We start from the raw sequence: 6,458 nt of genomic DNA, 5'->3' as shown, positions 1-6,458 counted from the left end.
ACCGGCCTAACACCGTCCGTGGGGTGAGCCTCGATCAGAAGGACTTGGGCCCCCTGAGCGACGCCGGGGAGTCGGTCTTCTGTACGCCTCATTTCCTGCGCCCGCCGCCGGGCGGTGATTCGGCACTGGGCTCTTCCCTCTTCACTCGCCGTTACTGGGGGAATCCTGGTTAGTTTCTTTTCCTCCGCTTAGTAATATGCTTGAATTCAGCGGGTCGCCACGTCTGATCTGAGGTCGTAGTCGGAAGAAGACACCAGAGCATCAAGGGGGTTGCCGGGGAATGCCAGGCCCCTGCCGAAGCAGGGGCCTGGCATCCCGGCAGCGCACGTGCCCTCTTTCCCCGGATCGGATCTGGAGGGGTTTCATCCTCGCCGGGAATCCGGCCGCAGAGGAGGGTGCACGAGGCGCGTGCGCGCGGGCAGCCGGTGGGACACCATGGACAGCATTGCGTGGCACGCAGCCAGGCGCCTCGGAATAGGCCCGGGGCAGACCGGTCGCCAGGTCCCCTTTTTGGGGGGCCAGGCACACCGGCGGCGTACGTCCGTGGCAGGACCCGGTGAAGGACCCTGCCATGGGCGATCGGGGGGTCTGACCTGGTGGGGGGACGAAGGGGAAGCGGAGCTCCCCCTGCGATGGCCCCAGCCACGTCCCGGGGAAGCCCCGGGGCGATTGACGATCGAGCGACCCTTAGACAGGCGTAGCCGCCGCAAGGTGTGTTCGAAGTGTTGATGATCAATGTGTCCTGCAATTCACACTAATTCTCGCAGCTAGCTGCGTTCTTCATCGACGTGCGAGCCAAGTGATCCACCGCCAAGAGTCACAGGAAACTTTTCAAAAAAGTTCGCCCACCTGCAGGCACAGGAGAGACGGGAGGAAGGCAACGCCGTCCGTCTGCCGCCCGCGCAGCGAAACGGCCCAGGCGCCCCGTTCAAGGCTTGCCCTCTGGGAGTCAGACAGCACCGTCGGGAGAAAGAAAACATTGCCAGGCGCTCGGCCTGGGAGCCCGCCACCACCCACCCGGGGGCGAGGGAGGGGGCTCCTGGAGCGACGGGAGCAGGCAGCCCCACAGCCGCCGGTCCCTCCTGGGGTAACCCAGGAGGGACCACGTGAGTCTTCAAACCCCTCAGCCCGGCCACACGGACCGGGTTGAACCGGGTACCTGGCAATGAGGGAGGGTCACCCCACCTGCACCACAGCCGTCCGTCGCTGGGCGGCCCGAGCCATGCCAGCAGGCTGGCGATCAGCCCACCACCACCCTCGCCTGCATTGGAGGCACCGGAAGGGAAGAGCCAGGTGGCTCCCCATCTCGCACGCCTCCCACTGAGAGGAACCGGGGTCCCCTTGCAGGCCCTCGGCCCCTTATCTTCCAGGCCACCCGCCGCGCGAGAAGGGCTGCTCCTCAGTTGCCCAGAACCCGGTCAGGTCAGATCGGACCGGGTCTCGGGACGCCTGGAGGTCCCAGCCGGCGCCAGGGCCTTTTCAAGGGAGGGGTCGTGCCAGCCAAGGGATGCCCTGCCATTCGGTTTCGTTCCGGGTGAGCTTCGGTTCCGTCTCAGAGAGGGACAGGGGATGGGGACCGCATCGGTCGGGCCATCCCCAGGGGGAAGGGGCCTGCCGAAGTCCCGGTCCTCACTCAAGCACCCCTTGCGGCCACGGACCGCTCGCCAGCCAAAGCGCGCCAGGGCAGGGCCAGGCCCTGTGCCTATGGTGCGTGCTCGCAGGAGGTGGGCCGAGGGCTTTGGGTTGGTGCCGTCGGTCGCTCGGGCCGCTCCACCGTTAATGATCCTTCCGCAGGTTCACCTATGGAAAACTTGTTACGACTTTTACTTCCTCTAGATAGTCAAGTTTGATCGTCTTCTTGGCGCTCCGCCAGGGCCGTTGCAGACCCGGCGGGGCCGATCCAAGGACCTCACTAAACCATCCAATCGGTAGTAGCGACGGGCGGTGTGTAAAAAGGGCAGGGACCTAATCAACGCAAGCTTATGACCCGCACTTACTGGGAATTCCTCATTCATGGGAAATAATTGCAATCCCCAATCCCTATTACGAACGGGATTCAGCGGGTTACCCGCACCTGTCGGCGAAGGGTAGACACACGCGGATCCGTTCAGTGTAGCGCGCATGCAGCCCCGGACATCTAAGGGCATCACAGACCTGTTATTGCTCGATCTCGTGTGGCTGAACGCGACTTGTCCCTCTAAGAAGTTGGACGTCGACCGCTGGGGGTCGCGTAACTAGTTAGCTTGGAGGAGTCTTGTTCGTTATCGGAATTAACCAGACAAATCGCTCCACCAACCAAGAACGGCCATGCACCACCACCCACAGAATCGAGAAAGAGCTATCAATCTGTCAATCCTTTCCGTGTCCGGGCCGGGTGAGGTTTCCCGTGTTGAGTCAAATTAAGCCGCAGGCTCCACTCCTGGTGGTGCCCTTCCGTCAATTCTTTAAGTTTCAGCTTTACAACCATACTCCCCCCGGAACCCAAGGACTTTGGTTTCCCAGAAGCTGCTCAGCGGGTCATGGGAATAACGCCACCGGATCGCTAGTCGGCATCGTTTATGGTCGGTATCTGATCGTCTTCGAACTTCCGACTTTCGTTCTTGATTAATGAAAACATTCTTGGCAAATGCTTTCGCTTTGGTTCATTTTGCGCCAGTCCAAGAATTTCACCTTTAAACAAAAGGAACGTACGGCTGACCACAGTTAAGCACACCAAATCCAAGATCAATACACAATTTTTAAAAGGGTGCAGAAACACGTCCAGAGCATGCCGAACTTTTGCTCTACTGGAAAACCAGATATACAAACTTTTTTACAAAAAGACGGTGCACCAAGGGAAAAGTCTTTTCACTAAATCCAATTTGTTGTTCTTTTATTTTCATTCAATTTTCAAGAAACAGACTCAGCCAACGCGTTTCGTTCTCTACGAACTTCGTCAGGGCTGTGAGAAAACATAGATAAAAACATACATATGTATAAAACACATAAAATACACCATGAAACACAACAAACTACATTGCCAATACTACATAGAAAAGTGACATCATTACATGTAGCCATATAAAATAGTAAACACACCTCAACGAACATACAAATTCAATTTCAAATTTGACATATACATATATTACATACAAAAGATGAGTCAAAAGTATATTGCATTTTCATACATATATAAAAACCAAAAATAACATACATATTAGTCAAACACATATACATCACAAAAGGTTTAAAAACACTACAGAAAACACATATATATTCTGCTTACTTTCACGGACAGGACTTAGTGTGTTCTGCCCACCTACATGCGCTGTCCAATGTTTTGTAAAGAGAACTCCTTTGAGTCAATTTATAAGTGTAAAAAGAACCCTAAAAAATAATAATCTATAATCAGGTATATTAATAGAGTTAAAGAAAATAATCCTTTTATTACCGGCTAGTCCAACAATCAATTAATAGTGGACTCCTTTGACACATTGTGTGTTTTTTATATTACTTCTCTAGAATGATGGAGCCTGTACTGTGGGCATAAATATACGACAACAGAGTCGTTTTACTTTTTCCGTTGAAACATAGAAATCGGACAAAAAGGTTTCGATTAATTGATTGTTGGACTAGCCGGTGATATTTCAACAAGAACCTCTACATTTGCAGAGGTAAGACTTTTGTCATCATTTTGTGTATGAATCAAATGGCTACTTGAGAAGATTGTGATAAGTCATGCCCGCAATAGGCCTTAATGGAATTCGTCTTTTTTCTTCTCTTGTAAAACTACTATTCGTATTAGGTTACATACATTCGTATTACTTTAAAGGACGGCGGTGTCTCTTTTGGAATTTATGGTGGCCGCTCCTTGGAGACAATCTATGGTAAGAATTGTTATCTCGATTTCTTCATTATTTTCTTTCTTTTTATAGATTTTTTCTTTATTTCTCTTTCTTTATAGATCATCTTCTATTTGAGTTAGTGTCTTCGGTATTAAAAGGATTATTTTCTTTAACTCTATTAATATACCTGATTATAGATTATTATTTTTTAGGGTTCTTTTTACACTTATAAATTGACTCAAAGGAGTTCTCTTTACAAAACATTGGACAGCGCATGTAGGTGGGCAGAACACACTAAGTCCTGTCCGTGAAAGTAAGCAGAATATATATGTGTTTTCTGTAGTGTTTTTAAACCTTTTGTGATGTATATGTGTTTGACTAATATGTATGTTATTTTTGGTTTTTATATATGTATGAAAATGCAATATACTTTTGACTCATCTTTTGTATGTAATATATGTATATGTCAAATTTGAAATTGAATTTGTATGTTCGTTGAGGTGTGTTTACTATTTTATATGGCTACATGTAATGATGTCACTTTTCTATGTAGTATTGGCAATGTAGTTTGTTGTGTTTCATGGTGTATTTTATGTGTTTTATACATATGTATGTTTTTATCTATGTTTTCTCACAGCCCTGACGAAGTTCGTAGAGAACGAAACGCGTTGGCTGAGTCTGTTTCTTGAAAATTGAATGAAAATAAAAGAACAACAAATTGGATTTAGTGAAAAGACTTTTCCCTTGGTGCACCGTCTTTTTGTAAACAAGAATTTCACCTTTAGCGGCACAATACGAATGCCCCCGGCCGTCCCTCTTAATCATGGCCCCAGTTTCGAAAACCAGCAAAATAGAACCGGAGTCCTATTCCATTTTACCGAGCTCAAGTATTCAGGCGACCGGCCTGCTTTGAACACTCTAATTTTTTCAAAGTAAACGCTTCGGACCCCCAAGACACTCAGTCAAGAGCATCAAGGGGGCGCCGAGAGGCAGGGGCTGGGACAGGCGGTAGCTCGCCTCGCAGCGGACCGCCAGCTTGATCCCAAGATCCAACTACGAGCTTTTTAACTGCAGCAACTTTAATATACGCTATTGGAGCTGGAATTACCGCGGCTGCTGGCACCAAGCTTGCCCTCCAATGGATCCTCGTTAAAGGATTTAAAGTGTATTCATTCAAATTACAGGGCCTCGAAAGAGTCCTGTATTGTTATTTTTCGTCACTACCTCCCCGAGTCGGGAGTGGGTAATTTGCGCGCCTGCTGCCTTCCTTGGATGTGGTAGCCGTTTCTCAGGCTCCCTCTCCGGAATCGAACCCTGATTCCCCGTTACCCGTGGTCACCATGGTAAGCACAGAAAGTACCATTGAAAGTTGATAGGGCAGACATCCGAATGCATCGTCGCCGTCACGGGGACGTGCGATCGGCCGAAGGTTATCTAGAGCCACCAAAGCGGCCAGGCGAGCCCTGATTGGTCTTGGTCTGATAAATGCACGCATCCCGGGAGGTCAGCGCTCGTCGGCATGTATTAGCTCTAGAATTTCCACAGTTATCCAAGTAACAGATGGAGTGATCAAAGGAACCATAACTGATTTAATGAGCCATTCGCAGTTTCACTGTACCTGCCGTGTGTACTTACACGTGCATGGATAAATCTTTGAGACAAGCATATGCTACTGGCAGGATCAACCAGGTAGCCGCACCTGCTGACAGGGTTTGGGGGGCCGCGTGCCCATGTCCCCGACCGGACAACCTTTGAGCACCCCTCCCTCTCAGGAGCCTGCTGGGGGAAAAGAGCCCACCCGCCTGGACGGGAGGGCACACTGGAGGGGTGGAGAGAGGTGGCGGTCGTATGGGCACCGGCAGGTCCAGCCGTCTCCCCCGGGAGGGAGAGGCGAGCCGAGGCGCAGCCTGAGCGAGACGCAGGGGTGCCGGAGCCTGGCGGCACCCCTCAGAACGGTCATTCAGAGCTGCTGCAGAAATGTGCTGGGCGGAGAGGGGTGACGGCGTGGCGCACGGGGCCTACGGACCTGCTGGGCAGCAGCGTCCGAGGGCCTGGCACCACCCGACCCCTTCCGTTCGGGGTCAGACCACTGGGGGGCATGAGCTGCCAGGGCCGCTCGGCCTTTGCTCTGCTGGGTAGAGTGAAGGGCCTCCTGCCAGGCGGCAAGCCCTCGAGTCGGACGGTCCATGCGGGGAGGAAGCTCCTTGCTTGAAACGACAGCAGAGGCTGGCCAAGCAGTCCATCCCTAAACAGACCGAGAGTGCTCAATCGATCAGAGTACGGCCGGGGCATCCCCTGGCAGGCCGTCCTGCGCAGGGGGAATGGCGGCTTCACATCCCTGCCTGCTCCCGGGGCGAGCGGGCTCGAAGGAAAGGCCCATCAGGAAGGGGCCGAGAGGCAGGTGCACACCCGGGCCCCCGGCGGGCGGGCCCAGGCACTGCATTCCCCTATCTCGGGATCACCAGACATCACGGGGGTCTGACCCAGCACACTCGGAGAAAAAGAACCATCAGGAAGGGGGCTGAGAGGCAGGAGTTCATACCCGGGCCCCTGGGGGCTCTGCATCGGGCGGGCCCGGGTGCTGCCTTCCCCTGTCTCGGGATCCCCGGATCTCACGGAGGTCTGACCCAGCAA

The 6,458-nt window shown here is 52.3% G+C and overlaps 4 pseudogenes; all 4 read right to left on the bottom strand.

Annotated features, from left to right (window-relative positions):
- LOC146870153 (28S ribosomal RNA) overlaps positions 1–237 on the bottom strand; it is a 3,610-nt pseudogene extending 3,373 nt beyond the window's left edge.
- A 444-nt stretch (positions 238–681) lies between these two features.
- Positions 682–819, bottom strand: LOC146870152 (5.8S ribosomal RNA; annotated as a pseudogene).
- Positions 820–1,777: 958 nt separating this feature from the next.
- LOC146870151 (18S ribosomal RNA) lies at positions 1,778–3,097 on the bottom strand (annotated as a pseudogene).
- Positions 3,098–4,530: 1,433 nt separating this feature from the next.
- LOC146870150 (18S ribosomal RNA) lies at positions 4,531–5,513 on the bottom strand (annotated as a pseudogene; the record flags this gene model as incomplete).
- Between the last annotated feature and the right edge of the window lie 945 nt (positions 5,514–6,458).

The sequence above is a fragment of the Triturus cristatus genome, chromosome 1_1, assembly GCF_964204655.1.
Source record: "Triturus cristatus chromosome 1_1, aTriCri1.1, whole genome shotgun sequence".
Classification (NCBI taxonomy): Eukaryota; Metazoa; Chordata; class Amphibia; order Caudata; family Salamandridae; genus Triturus; species Triturus cristatus.
Note: the sequence above shows the minus strand (reverse complement) of the source record. Positions and strands in the feature narration are given on the sequence as shown.